Source organism: Magallana gigas, chromosome 9, assembly GCF_963853765.1.
Source record: "Magallana gigas chromosome 9, xbMagGiga1.1, whole genome shotgun sequence".
Lineage (NCBI taxonomy): Eukaryota > Metazoa > Mollusca > Bivalvia > Ostreida > Ostreidae > Magallana > Magallana gigas.
In genome coordinates, this window is record NC_088861.1 from 39429738 (window position 1) to 39444443 (window position 14706).

Sequence of the window (14706 nt, forward strand, 5' to 3'; positions counted from 1 at the left end):
ATTTCCACATGTTTGTTTGTTGACATATTTGATGAAATGTTTGCTGAAGTTGTTGTGAAGACAACTGTATAATCTGGATTTCTTGTAGACATTGGGTTATTTGTACCTGTTGTTGATTTCTTTGTCAGTTGATAACATCCTTGGTCTGAAATAGAAAATGGTTAATAACATACAATTAATATAACAGACATTACAGACCTGTTCATCAAACTTGCCAGACTGCCCAAGTCAATAACAATAATCAATACAGATGGAACCGAAAGGTATGCTTTAATTCTAATATTCTTTAATTTTCCATTTAACAATACTGGCGTACAACCAGTTCTCGCCGAGTACATGTACTATTTCTCGCCAGTACAGTGTGACGTCATTTTATCAGCACATAAAATTATATACGAAAAATGACGTCACAATGTAATGGCGAGAAAGGATACTTGGCGATAACTGGTAGCACGCCAGTATTTTTAATTTATCACTTAGTTTTGGACCAAGTCTGTAAATTCAACAGCAAGCCTTATGATTTTTCTAGTTGACGTTTTGAATAGCAATTCTTCATTTTCCATTTAAGTAATACATTCTAAAAAATACAAAATCATTTACAGTCCAAGAAGGTTTGTTTGAATCAAAGATACACATGAATAAAAGATTTACTTAATTCCACGCCAGAAAACATCGTCCAATCAAAATTTCCATACATATGGAGGCTATATGTTTAAAAAACACTCGAACTTAACTATATTTATTGTAAATACCCCACCGCGAAACCCTAGACCTAAATAGGTCATCGGGTATATTTTATTTGAACAATCCTGAAACTGCGTTTATCAAATAATGCACCCACCAAAGTTAGTTGTAACTGGCTCAGTGGTGTTGGTGAAATAAGAAAGAGTTAACAGATGGAAAGATGGGCAGACAGCCCGACGCCGGTTAAAATGTTACCATGAGAGCTTTCAACTCACTGGGATAAAACTTACATTTGTAAGCTTCATCTGAACGATAAAATATTGGGCACGCATTCATTGAAAATTTTGTACAGTCTGTCCTCCAGTTCTCCTGAATCGATTTACCACTGAAAACGTAGCTTGTACATTTACCTATAAATATAAATAAAAAAGAGGTTGCTATACAATGCTGATGTTAACGATGATAGAATTAACAAATATATCAATTAAAGCAAGAGAAGAAATGTTGCCGATTTGCACACTTTTCCTTTTATTGATATATTTGTTTGGTAATCATAACTCTTTTTCGATATCCATAACAGTAACTATATTCTTCTGCTTGTTGTTTTGAACTCCATTTACATGTTCATCAAAAAGCATATACTGCAATGCAATGTTCTAAGCATCAACAAAAAGGCTAAAGTCATTAACATATGAGTGGCATTTTGGATTTGTTTTTGATAAATTTTGAAAACCCGTATATTTATTTGTAGTATTCGAAGAATGTTTATATAGAGAATAATGATACAGAATTATGTATGAGCCCTCGGGATGATATTGGAATCTCGGGGTGATCCTGGATGCGATGTGGATCAGGGTATTTATCATTATATTTATTACATATTAGTAATAACATTTAAAAAAAAACATCAGCTTGAACAAATTGATTGCAGATTTTATTTGAAAGTATATTGTTCATGTATTGAATAAAAATATGAGCTTTATTTGTTTTAACAAACAGTCATGTAGCTACAGAACCGGAATTTCCTCAGGTTTTAAAAGTAAACTGCTCCAAAACATTTGTTAGCAGTTGAAGTTTTCAACTACATTTAAAAATAACGACTGTAACAAATGTTGTTTTTTTTTCTTCTGTAAACATGCACAAATGGCGCTCAAAACATCTGTTTATAATATTTTGGAATCTCAAATTATGCAAAGTTTCGGTTTCGTTGCCAATGTCTTCCGGTTGCTGCTATGGATGGCGCTCGCACTCGATAGCAAACTAAAATGTGTAAGATATGATAAATAATATGCAAAAACATTTCCAAAGTATAAACTTTTAATCAAACCACTAAAATCATACAAATATATTTCCTTTGAAAATTCACTGGCCAACGACAGTTTCGGAAGGGTTTTTATTGACAAAAAATGCTTATTTGTTTGTTTGTGTGTTTTTTGGATGTCGAGCCCGATCCGTTATGATTGCTTTCAAGATGAGCGGGAAACTTGAACACATTGTTTTACGAAGACATACACATGTATATCGTTACTACGGGCTTCCAGAAGGCGGACCGTTATTTGATATATATCTAAATATTGTAACTGCGTTTCTGCGGGATAGTTTTGTTTTTGATTTGTTTTTTTTTTAAATAGAATGCATATTATTTCTATTTCTAATATTTTGATTGCTTATTTCTATGAATTTAAAGTAAATTTGCATGAAGAAAGATGTTTGATACCTTTCAGAAATATAGCATCTTTTTGTTTTACTTGTACCTGTAAAGTAGGTCATAAAGTAGCAGCGTGTTTATCAAGACTATAATCTATTCGGAAATTTCGGAGTTTTTTATTCTTTTCAAAACAATCTATCGGGATCGGTATACGGGACATACTAAAATTGACTTGAAAGTTTGAGCTAACCTGATTTCCTTTTAACTCATGCAAATAAATAACCGTGATCTACTCCATAACCCGAAATATAGATATAATTTATAATTCCATTTAGGAAAATATTATCCGGCTTATTTTTTACCTTTAAAATTATGCAGATTCTGCCGGATGAGCATGATCTTACACGTACCTTAAAAACAATCCATTTCTATTTTTTTATGTGGTCCCTTGAAATCGTGTAAACTAATGCATTAAGTTTTAATTTAATACACTGCAACAAAAAAAAATCAAAATGGTTTCAAATACATAATCTCCAAGAGAATAATGATGAGTTGAACTTTGTATTAGAATATTGTACAAATCATTGTGTTCTCCATTACTTCATACTATAATGGCAATGGTCATACAATTACCGATAGAAATGCTTAAAGTAACGAACTAGATTCTTAACAATCAAATTAAATGTTAAACTTCAAAACGTGTTGCTGAAAATATTTTAAAATTTACCATATAATTAGTACAACCAATTCGTTGTTTTCTTCTTTGTGGTGTGTTTTTTTTATGTAAACAACCAATGATGATTCATAAAACAATAATATTTTTGCGGCTCATTTGACGCTTGTGTCAATATGATTTCTTGTATGTCTATGATAAAGATTAAATAAATATATGCTATATCTTACCAAACGTAACTCAGTATGCCAATTTTATATCAAATATCTATATTTGCACTATTTTGTACATGTAGAACATGAATGTGTATGTATTCTTGCTAACGTGCAGTACCAAGAATTGCGAAAAAATGCACATAATTTTTCTATTACGTACACTTTTTATGTAAATTGTCATGATAAAAAATATGCAGATCTCCGCACTGTTCTATTATTTAACTTTAGTATTTCTTATTTCATTTTTATCGATATCGTCAAATTTCTGAATGTAAATAAACCCTGTTTATGACCTTTGACTCACTGGAAATCAAGCACTCATTATTGCCGTTTATATTTTCCGTCATTTTCCGTAATTAATCGGTAACAATGCCAAAATTTGGAGAGGACCTAACAAGTTCAGATAAGTTTAAAATTTTAACATAATGAAAATATCAAATCAAAAACGAAATTTATTCATACTATAAACAATATTGTTTTTTATGTCACTTTAGCTGCAAACTCACAAACAGATGCACGTGTGCTCCACGTGTCTCGAGACAAGTGGATAATAAACAAAAAAGAAATATACTTTGTATGTGTCAAAATCTCTTTTAAAATTAGTTTTGCATCCGGTTGCAGACAAAATGGCATCTTAAAAGCCAGCAGGCACTTGGTTTTCTCAGTTGAATGTTGAGAACTATTTTACTGAAATTTAGTAATTTATTTTACTCAATGTTTGAGGATGTATTTGGTTCTAGAAAACTAGAACTCCAACATTATTTTGCTTAAGACGAATAAGTAATTTTTTAAATTCTAAAATATGGTTTCCTATTTAAGATGTGTAACAGTTATAATGAATTATAGACACAGTTTATTTAACAAGATTACCTTCGCTTTTCCATGCAAAATGCACATCATAAGTATTCGGAGTCAATGCTGTACCCTGACAACTCTTGTTTTCAATTTTGCGAAGGGCATCTAAATCATTTATTACAGGTATAGCCAATTATATTTTTTGGTACTAATGCTTGGTAATTTCTTAACATTTCTTTAAAATCGAAAGACCGACCTTGATAAAATCGAATACAGTAGAACTCGTCTAGTACGAACACGAATATAGCGAATTCTTGGATATAGCCGTGTGTTTTTGAACCACCGGTAAAATTCTTAACAAATCTTAGCAAAGTTTTACGGTTATAACGAATTCGGATACATGTATAACGAATTTACGGATATATCGAACTCATTTTGTTTCCCTTAGAGATGAATAATAACGAAATTTAACACCTTAATTGCGAATTTCTTTACAGATAAAGAAGTTTGCACTTCTATTTACCAAAATAGTTTTAATGAATTTATTTTCATAAATATTTTTCAATTCATAATCCGATTATCAAAGGTATCAAGTAACGATTTTTATTTTAAACCTCAATTAACAAAAATTATAGTCTGGTGAAACAAAACATTAGATGTTTTTGTTTGTTTGTTAGTTGTTTTTCTTTGTTTTGTTTTTTTGATTGAATGGCTATGTACGAGGGTTCGATTCCCTCCCTAGGCATACATGAACAAAGAGCTGGTGCAGAGCGGGCAGTTGGCCTAGTGGCCCCACATGGTCATTATAGTATGTGTTTAAGGACAGATTTAATAAATGTTATAGGAAGATTGCATTTTCTCATGCCTATTTGGCAGACTACAAAATTCCAGTCTATTCATGAATCATAAATTTATCTTAGAATAAATTTGTATGCTTAAATGTTTACAAGTAATTAAGTCTCCCATAACAAGTTTGGAGATTCTGATTTTCTTCTTCTTCTTCTCCTTCTTCTTTCTTCTTCTTCTTCTTCTTCTTCTTCTTCTTCTTCTTCTTCTTCTTCTTCTTCTTCTAAAATTAAACGTTTTGCATCCGCTACCACTTGTAGCGGATTCAAAATGTCCAGTGTTAATTAGATTTCTTCTTCTTCATCATCTTCTTCTTTTTTTTCCTCCTCCTCTTCTTAACCTTGAATTTGTCCTTCGAATTTTTCAAGGACAACTGAATGGAAATTCAAGATTTTTTTTTTTTATTCGGGGTTGATCAGTCACATTTTTTGTGGGGTCAAAGGCGTGTATGGTCTAACATACAATTTTAATGGAAACTATAATTATAGTATTTATAACTATAAACTTTATTGTAGACTTTAACAAATAGTTACAAATAGAAAAACTGTCAGCGATAATAACACAGTGTTTGCAGATTCATATCTTGACAGTAACAGACACTAAGATGAGGGATACATTAGATATGACCCAAGGGTCATTCCCACTACACCCTTCAGGAGTTGAAAATGACAAAATATAAAAAAAAAATAAAAAAAGAAGAATAAGATGGTACAAATGGCATTGTTGATTAAATACTTTAATTATTTCTTTTTTCGATAGTTTTAATTTTTTTTTTACAATAAGCTAATACTAGACCTAAATTTTATACAGAAATGCATCCCTGTTTTAATAAACATTCCAGAGAAACCCTATGTTCTTTCTTGGTGCAATGTTATTTTGACTATGTCTGTTCTTCTCTGTATTGTGGATTAAACAATAACTCAGCATAGTTTGCAAGATACCAAATCTCAAGTGTGTTTTATTTAAGACTAATACTAAATATTGCTCTTACTTAAAGTCTAAATTCAATCCTAAAATTTGTCATCAATATGAAACATGTACATAAAACACTTATTTTTTGTCTTAAAGTTCCGTCATGGTTAATTTATATCAATCACTCACACAGTATTATTTAATCTCATTTGTGATGTTGTTGAAAATATATTTCGGATTTGAGATGGTAAAAATTTAATATTATTTTATTTTGATTTTTTTTTAATTAGGGTGAACACTTAAAAGTTTTGATAAATAAACCCATTTCGTGAAATCATCAAAGTGTTGCTCCTTACATGTATATGTACATGTATACGAGTCATTTTTTATTGACTACTTAGAATATAGAATAGAAAAGTATATATACATCAGATCTAGTCAGAATGAAAACACAAAGTCAATGACTTTTGCGTATACGGAGCATTTGATAATTGTTGTCAATTTGTTGTTCATATAACACCTAAAGAGATGTTAAAAGAAGTCTTATAACAATCGCACAATACAATACACATGCATTACGTAAAATATAAAATACATCGCCTGTCTTTACTAAATATAAAACATGCATAAACGCATAACAGTTTAAGTGGATCCTTCATTTCCCGCTCACCCTGAAGTTCAAATTACAGCATGGTTTGGAAAAGGTGATTTTGGCAAGGTAAGTAACTCTTTAACTTACGTTGTAGTGAAGCAAGACAACACAGCCGCGGTTTTTTTTTAATTCGGATATCGAACTGAAACGTGAGATACTCCCTCCGATAAAAGATTAATAATACTTCGTTCTTTATGTTTATGACAGTAGATTTTAAGGATTTTCTCAGAAAGGTGATGCCATTTTAAGTTTGGTAAACATTCATTGTGTATACCAATTCTGATTTTGTTAGTCTTTTTTATGGTTTATTAAACAAAGCATTTTATTATTGATTTAAGATAACGTACTCGATAGATACATTGCAGGCAGATTTTATTTCATGTTTCCTGTTTTAAAGAGAAATGCAGTATTACATCGTTTTTTTAAAGTTTTGCAAATTGCACGGTTTTGAATAATAAAAACTGTTTTGAATTTAAGTTGAATTGTTAACAAGTTTTCTTTCTAGTTAAAAATGATCTGTTTTAAAACAATAGGATATGTATAAAAAAACTAATTGTATTATACGTGTATTTTGAATTTTAAAGATCGATCATCACTGTTTAGTTAATGTCCTTTGTTTTAAGTGTTCTCTTAAATGGTATAGAGATGTTTATTATACTTTCATGTTAAATACTAAAATCTGATTGGTTTAGGCGCAGTTGGTAAAGCTTGATATATATATATATATATGGACAATTTTTAGCAGCACACTCTGACAATCAGACCCTGGTCTAAACGCCGATAACGTATCATTAAAATGGTAGTTGATAAAAATCAGAAAATTGATGGTGAATTACCCTTTCAAAAACTGTTGAAAATGTTGGTTAAATACTAACAGGTCTATAATTTCCCCTTTACAAGATACTTTTTTTTGTGAAGAGGAGCCACTTGTGCTATTTTTATACGGTCATGGGAAACATTTTGTGATAAACAAAAATTTACAATGTTAGTGACAGGGTTCAAAATCTTTCCATCGCTAAGTTTGACAATTCTAGCCAAAATATCATCAATACCAGGCGCTTTCTTCATTCCCAATTTGTTAATACATTTGCTTACTAAATTGTTGTCCAGAGGATTGAAAGAAAACGATTCCACATGACTCTTGTCTTTGTTGTAATCACAGATTTTTAAAAAATACTATTTGTTTACTATTTACATCAACACAATCTGTTCCAATATTTTTGTATCATTGACAAAAAAGTTGTTAGAGGTATTACGTACTTGATATTGATCAGACACAAAGCAGTCGTTTTCACAAAGTATAATAGTTTTCCTGACATTTGTACCTTTATTGATCAAAAATGATTTTATAGTCGGCGAAAAATATCTACTTCTGGTCCACCTGCACACCGTTCAACGAAATATTGATAGACAAATTGACGCTTTATTTTCGTGACATAGTTTCTTTGTTTCCTAAAATTTTCCCAATTTGTCTGCAATTCATTGGAAAGAAATAAGATATATAGTTATATAGAACTCAAAATATTGAACTAGAATTTCTTCAGTTCCCATTCAGCACAATTACCTTTAATTCACTCCTTAAAAGCCCAATCACCGATTTCTGAGGAAAATTACTAGCCAGAACGAGTAAAATGTTCTACATACTATTTTGTCTGCGATTTTGAACTTTCATTTTTCGCCCAATATTCATGATTTTTCAGCTTTTCATACCTCCCAAGACTAACTCCCTGGAAAGGGTTGACATTCCGCATGCATGTTGCACCATCACACTTCAGAAACTTACCAACATATATTTACTTATTTGATTTATTTTATCTCCGTCTGTAACTTTCAATTTCACTATGTAAAGTAACAGAACAGTCATAGCCGCAAGTTTTGGCATTTAACTTCTGATTCTTATGTACTTAACATTAGGGGCATACACATTGCATTAAAATTTTAACTAGAGAAATCCCTCTAAATAATGATATTCATTTAAAAACATTTCTTGAATTTTAGCAACACTCATAGGCCTTCAAATACAGCAACGCTCAATTCTACAAAAACACTTTATCCGAAACTGTCCTTTGCTAACTTAACTAACCTTAAACGATAACTTGATGTAAATGAGTAATATAGCTATGCATAAGTTTTTGCATTAATCATGTCTCATCGTAGATAATTATAGTTATCTCAAGGTAATTGATGACATTATGATTCATTAAAGTGTTATATAAATGTCAAGGGGTAGCTGATATATATATATATATATTCTGAGCTACTTATGGGAACAAGAACTCCAAGGCCTTTTTGTAGAAATGAAGCTGAATTTATTGTTGTTCTCTGAGTAATAATGAATAAATGGTTTCCACAAGTACAGGTGATACAATTATAATATTACTTAAACACTCTCATTCTCAACATTCACTCGTGAAATTAATCTTTAGTTAAATTAGTTTAAATTACACATATTTGATTATAATGATTCACCAAGTATAACAGTAGTATAAACTAATAGATAATAGTCAGGTTTACAAGCTATGAAGCTGAGTAATCAACCGCCTGTCTTGGGTAGCGTCGTGATATTAAATCATAGTTCGTGCTTAAAATTAGATTATACAACGGACATGCGCACTCACTTAAACACTCATTCACTCACTGATCCACCCGCCAAACGTAACCCCGTGACCTCTCTTGCTTCTGTCATACTATGAATGAGTGTATGAATGAATGAAGCGACGTGAATGTAAACAAATGAACAATGGGAAATGAAAACATGAAATGTTGAAATAAATGAACTCAAATATGATTACTAATTAACTAAAATAATAAATCTGTGACATAAAAAAGAAAACAAAAGTTTAATGCCTTTATATAACTATTTTATTATTCCGCTAAGAGTTAACCCGAGAATCAGTACCTTAAAAGCAACTGGTGGTTGTGTATTGATTGTTTGACAAAATTACCAGAAGGGACCTTATCATATTCTTTACGAGAAAAATGATATAAAATCTATAAATATGGTTGTCGTAAAGTAAAATATCAAATTTGTGTACGCCTTCAGTCGTGCAACAGGTTTTAGGCGTTAACTAGGTTAGCTGACAACATTTTTAAGAACAGTGCGTTGTAAAAGGTGCAACAAGTGATATAAAGGTAAACATTTTTTTTTACCTATTGTGTTTGTTTTATAAAGTACACATGTCGAATTGAGCCGTAAATCTCTTGTCTCAATCAAATATTTGCTTATTTTTATTCTCTTTTTTTAAATAAAAATTGAGAAATTATACAGTCATTGTTTTTACATTAATGCTCCCGGTAGGAGGGTGCATTAGAAATAAAGAAATATCGTTTTGAATATGAGTTTTCGCATGACTGATATTAGAATTCGTCAAACGATATCCTGAGCATATTTGAAATAACATACGGGAATGAGTTTACAAGAACCTATTTGGTTAAGCTGATATGAATACTTTAGACAGCTGTTTACAATATTATACGAGGGTCAATCAAAAAATACGAAGACTTTTGCCATAGCTATGTTACTTAATGTCATATCATTACTAAATTTGGAGAATTATTTACAATCTAATCCTGCAAAAATGAGGTCACGGCGCACGGTCAAAGTTTGTCTTATGTCAACAATAAACCATATTATGTTGAAAGTAATATCGCTATTGGGCCTAATTGGGCTTAAAGCCACATAATATTGAAACTTTAAATTTAGTATAGTCATGGTATTATATTTATCAAATAATGACGGGATATATTGTTTTGTCGAACAGATATGAGTAATTAAAGACAAATAGTCCTCTTCAGAATTGACTAGAAACATCGACGTCGCCGGACGTCACGGCGCAACGAAAAGTACAAACAAAATGGATTTAACCGATACAAGCTGTGAAAATGCTCAATGGTGCATAAAATAAGTCAAAAATTATTTGCAAGTTTGTGTTTAACTGTAATAAATTTTGTGGGGGTGGTGGTTATTGTATTGTGAATATAAAACAGTCCGAAAAAGAGTAGAATATCTGTAAATATTTGGTCAAAAAAGAAGTAACGTCAACCGACGTTCAGGGTTATCCTTACTGTAAACTAAGAGATACACGGTTAGAAAATGAAAACTTTCAAGAACTAACTTATGATTCTCGAACAAATGTGTGCAAATAAGATGTTAAGTGGTTCAGTATCATTTTAAATTGTAAGGAGCAAGGCACTAGATACTAAGCATGATATAAAGATGGGGTATATCTATAAACTGTGCGTGTTTAATCTGGACGTCATGTTTTAAACGTTACCGTGCGCCGTGGTGACAAAACGTGTTGTTTTTAAAAAGGGGTAACACAAATACTGTTTCATTAAATGGACTAAAACTGCGTATATCAATAATATAAGTGTTGGTGCACAGATTAAGTATGACTTTCATGAAAAATATATGATAGACAGCCACATTGTCTTCGTATTTTTTGATTGACCCTCGTATTTGCCCTTTTATTATTAAAAATAGTCAAATCACTAGCTACACATACAAATTTTGTGTTTTAAAAAATATTTTATTTTTATTTTTACATTTTATACACTATTTAATTAAAATTTTGCCCGATCATCCTCTGTTTTGCTAAAGGTCGATATATTCAGAATATTTTAAAATAATATGTAATTAGATAGCTATGCTATGACCTTGAATTGATAGTATTACAAATTGGTCTCTGTAATACTTATTTATACCTAGATATTGCGTAATGGATTGTAGTAATGGTAACTAACAAAATGAACTCTGTCAATCTTGTTGCGCTGCGCAATATTCCTAAATTACAGTATGTTATGCAACCAGGTGTAGAATGCGGGCAAAAATATCTAAATTGGGAGTTTATAAATCGGTTGTCATATTTGGCGATTCTGTCTTTATCACTAGCTCTGGTACTCTGTACGGAGTCATGTATCGCATGTTTTATATAACCTTTGTAACCTTTAAAACAATGAACTCATGTATATTTTTATATATGTACTTTTAATATTGTACGTAAGCGATGCGTCATACTCAGTCGGAAAACTCAAAGCTTGCATATCAATAACCCTGGTCCAAAATGACGTTAATTAATCTGGCATGGATTTCGGCACAGTAAAGTCCCAACTGAAAATATATAAACAAGTCATCAACAAATTGTCATATTTGGCGATCCTGCATCTGCAATGAAGGCCCTGCTACTGCAAGTTAGTCATGTAATGCTATTAACATTTGTAACCTTAAAGCCATGCATGAATGAATGTATTATGCATAAGCAATGCATCATACTAAGGTGTGAGACTTTGAGACTCGGGACTCTAAACCTGCATCACAATATTATTTCTGACAGTTTTGTTCCTTTATTTAGAAATTAAATATAACTCTGGGATTTGAAACTTAATGTTTACTAATGGTCACCGTAGATGGGCCAAAGTAGTCAGGACTGTCAATCATAAGTAAAATGTTATATAATCCATGTAAAATGATGTTAAGCAGATCTTTCATTTTTGGCCTTATGCTTTTGATTATGGATTTAGAGAGATCTTTTTTTTTTGGGGGGGGGGGGGGGGTGGGGGTGGTAAGAATGTTTATTTGGATGTGAAATTAGAAATGATTTAGATTTTGAATTTGAGATCTTCAATTTGGGCTGCTTGCAACAGATTTTGTAACTTTGACAAAACTATACGATTGCGCTTTTTAATAAACTGTTTGTGAAACAACTATTGGACTTAGTGGTTCCTATGTTTGAGTTGCACCCCAAGGAGATCAAGGAGACGAGAGGCTTACAAATATTAGAATTTAATTTTCCAAATATTACTATTTATCATGAATATTAATTGTGATTTGCATAATTCTAACGGACCTAAGTCAGTTAACTTGAGATTTTAAGATCAATAGTAACAACATTTAAAACAGATATATTTTAAAAAAATGATTAATTTATTTTAGATATACTTTAAATTTAAATGACATTAGTACTATTTACCATTCATTTCCAATTTTCGTTCAACGACTTCTTCTTTTCAAATATAAACTGAAGGCAGCCACAGCCACAACCGATAAAATCATTGCATATACACCGACTACAATGATTTTTACCACTGAATTACTGCTCCCTCCATGCGTATCTTCATTTATTGACCTTTAATTATAAAATTCAAAATATTGAAATAACCTATTAATAGAAGTCAATCATATATCGGTGGAATTATAATCCCGTTGATGAAACATATTTTAACCTTCATATTACATTCGGATATGAAATGCTTCTAAACAATAAACGCCAGACTATTTATTGTTACTTTTGCAATATTTTTAAAATCAACTTATAAGTAAAGTTTACTATGTTAATAAGCAACGGTGTTTATTTTTTTTACTATATATACAAAATTCTTTTAACGACTGTTCTACTTACAATTTTTCATGACCCTTTTTTAATGATGACGTTTCTACGTTTTGTTTTATTCCATATTCTGTTTGTTGCGAATTTGTACTCAATTCTCTGGTCAGCTCATAGCATCCTTGATCTGAAATTTCAACGATTTCAAGATTTGTAAATTTCAGTGCAACTGGTTCTGTCTTTATCAGAGCAATACAGCTGTGAAACATAAATATATCTGCTATAATTTATACAACATATTACTTTCATGCCAATTTCCAAACCCATAACAATTCTTCTACAGAACGAATTTTACTAACTTTTCATTATTAGATGTAAATCTCTTCTAAACAGAGAAGAATTAAAAAAAACATTATTTGCATGTAAAACGTCAATATTGTTTGTTCTTTAATATGTTATAACAGTTTTGGTTTTTGCAACGTTCTTTAAAATTGTCCATAAACAAACACTTTGCCTAAAATCGCATATTTAATATATTTTATATAAAAAAGCTTATATAAAATATTAACTATTAAAGTTTCCCTCCCTGAGTTTTTCTTTGACCAGCAGGGTACACGGTTTGCCCTACTTAAATTGCATGCACAATAACTCTATCCTTTATGATTTAAATCAATACAGCATTCGTATTAATGAAAAGAATGATTCGAAAATTATTTTCAATTTATACATATACTAAACTTCGAACTCAATTGGGGCCACTTTCCAACCTTTTGGCATCATAATTTGATAAATCTTAATCTATCATGTCAAGAAACTTTATTCAGACGTAATCGAGATGTACTGTAAAAAAAAGATTAAGAGATACTTTTGTTAATGGTTTTGAAAGTAATCACCTTAATTTTGTAATTTAGTTTTTATTATTTCTGCCTAAAATAAGGTTAAGTCCTGTCTTGTCTTGAAAACATTTTGAGTTACCTTCCTTCAAAGATGATAACAACCAAATTTATTTTCAACTTGAGAAGAACTAAACTTCTTTATATGAAACTAACCAACAAAGTTAATGGTGACTTTATTTAAAAAATCTGAATAATAGCTTGATTCAATTACAAATTTTACAAATTACTTTAACAGGTTGTTGTTTTTTTTATTGATTTTGATACTGATCTAAGAATTTTAATGGCAATCTCTTTCTAACCGTTTGGGTTCATAATATGTACAATTTAGAATTCACAATATATCAATAAACTTGTGCCAACTTATGGATATTGCAGTTTATTAATCTTGAAAAAAAATCTTTAAAACAATCTATTCTATTCTATTCATAATGTTGAAAATAAACTCACACTTGTAAGCTTCGGTTGAATTATACAATTGTGGGCAAGGATTCTGGGAAAATGCCTTGCAATTTGTTCTGACGTTTGGTTGAATGATATTTCCACGGATATTATATTCAGTGCAATGACCTAAAATTGTAAAAATAAAAACATTTATCAAGTTTTAGAATAAGTTGTCATTGGTGTTTAGAAAAAGGGTAATATAATATAAACAATCATAAATGCCATGTATGATTGCTCCCCAAAAAAACTGTTTTTACAATTAAATGAATAATCGACATTTGTTTTTATTCCAGAATAAAATAAAAGATGACTAAAAGGATATTCATGGTTGAAAATGACAGAATCGTAATTAAATTGTTTCATGTTGTATCATTTATAGAATTAATCAAAACTAATTTAAGTTTGCGTTTCAAAGTGTAATAGTTCACGCACAACATTTAGATATATTGTTTAAAATGTTTAGATTTGTATATTTATAAAATACCAATCAGAATTCCCGAAATAACATAGTTAAACTTTATACAGCATACAAAAAATAAAAAATAAAAATATAAAATAAAGCACAGTTTAAGCTAGAGCTAACTATGAAAAGTAATGATTAGTTGCAGCTATAAAAGATAC

At 30.5% G+C, this 14706-nt stretch overlaps 2 long non-coding RNA genes across 2 annotated transcripts; both read right to left on the reverse strand.

Moving 5' to 3' along the window:
- Window positions 1-1096, reverse strand: LOC117692049 (uncharacterized). The gene is made up of 2 exons (XR_010709524.1): window positions 975-1096; window positions 1-145 (listed from the first exon to the last, which is right to left on the reverse strand). It is a non-coding gene; the product is annotated as an uncharacterized lncRNA (long non-coding RNA).
- Window positions 1097-12400: 11304 nt separating this feature from the next.
- LOC117691733 (uncharacterized) lies at window positions 12401-14214 on the reverse strand. Its single transcript, XR_004603404.2, has 3 exons — window positions 14092-14214; window positions 12824-12935; window positions 12401-12550 (listed from the first exon to the last, which is right to left on the reverse strand). It is a non-coding gene; the product is annotated as an uncharacterized lncRNA (long non-coding RNA).
- Window positions 14215-14706: the final 492 nt, after the last annotated feature.